Below are 860 nucleotides of genomic sequence, written 5' to 3'. Positions count from 1 at the left end.
AGTTATTGTTGGGTCCATTTGGATTGTAAAGAATGTTTTGATTTCGATTGAAGTTTGGCCTTGGCGGTTGATAATTATTTTGATAATTATTTCCCGGCCTTTGGTTCATGTAGGAAACATTCTCTCGTTGTTCCCTCGTTTGTTCAATGTGACAATCTTTCATTAAGTGTGGTCCACCGCATTGCTCACAACTGATTCGTATTACGTGAATATCTTTAGTCATCTTTTCCATTCGTCTCTCGAAAGCATCTATTTTTGCGGAAACGAAATCAAAGTCATGGCTAAAATCGGCTCTAGCCGCTTTAGATGAACGAAAGATATCTTTTTCCTGATGCCACTCATGTGAGTGGGAGGCTGTGTTATCAATAATTTTGTGAGCTTCGGTTGCGATTTTCTTCATAATGGAACCACCAGCTGCTGTGTCGATGTCTTTTCGTGTAGCAACGTCGATACCTTGGTAGAATATTTGTACTATTTGATAAGTGTCTAAACCATGTTGAAGACATCCTCTCAACAACTTTCCGAATCTTGTCCACGCCTCATATAATGTTTCATTTGGCTTTTGCGTGAACGTAACAATTTCTTCTTGAAGTCTCACGGCTTTAGATGCTGGAAAGAATCTTTTAAGAAATTTCTCAACTAAAACATCCCATGTGTCAATCGCCCCTTCAGGTAACGATTCTAACCAATCTTTGGCTTCTCTCTTTAAACTCCAGGGAAACAACATGAGATAGATTTGTTCATCCTCAACTTCTCTGATTTTGAATAGAGTACAAATCCTATTAAAGGTTCGAAGATGTTCGTTTGGATCTTCTTTTGGCGTACCACTATATTGGCACTGATTAGTTACCATGTGCAGG

At 38.8% G+C, this 860-nt stretch overlaps 1 non-coding gene across 1 annotated transcript; it reads left to right on the top strand.

The window, feature by feature from the left end:
• The first annotated feature begins 488 nt into the window (after positions 1 to 488).
• LOC139869588 (small nucleolar RNA R71) lies at positions 489 to 595 on the top strand. The gene has a single exon (XR_011766191.1). It is a non-coding gene; the product is annotated as a small nucleolar RNA R71 (small nucleolar RNA).
• The last annotated feature ends 265 nt before the right edge of the window (positions 596 to 860 follow it).

This window comes from Rutidosis leptorrhynchoides, chromosome 9 (assembly GCF_046630445.1).
Source record: "Rutidosis leptorrhynchoides isolate AG116_Rl617_1_P2 chromosome 9, CSIRO_AGI_Rlap_v1, whole genome shotgun sequence".
In the NCBI taxonomy this organism is placed as follows: domain Eukaryota; kingdom Viridiplantae; phylum Streptophyta; class Magnoliopsida; order Asterales; family Asteraceae; genus Rutidosis; species Rutidosis leptorrhynchoides.
Note: the sequence above shows the minus strand (reverse complement) of the source record. Positions and strands in the feature narration are given on the sequence as shown.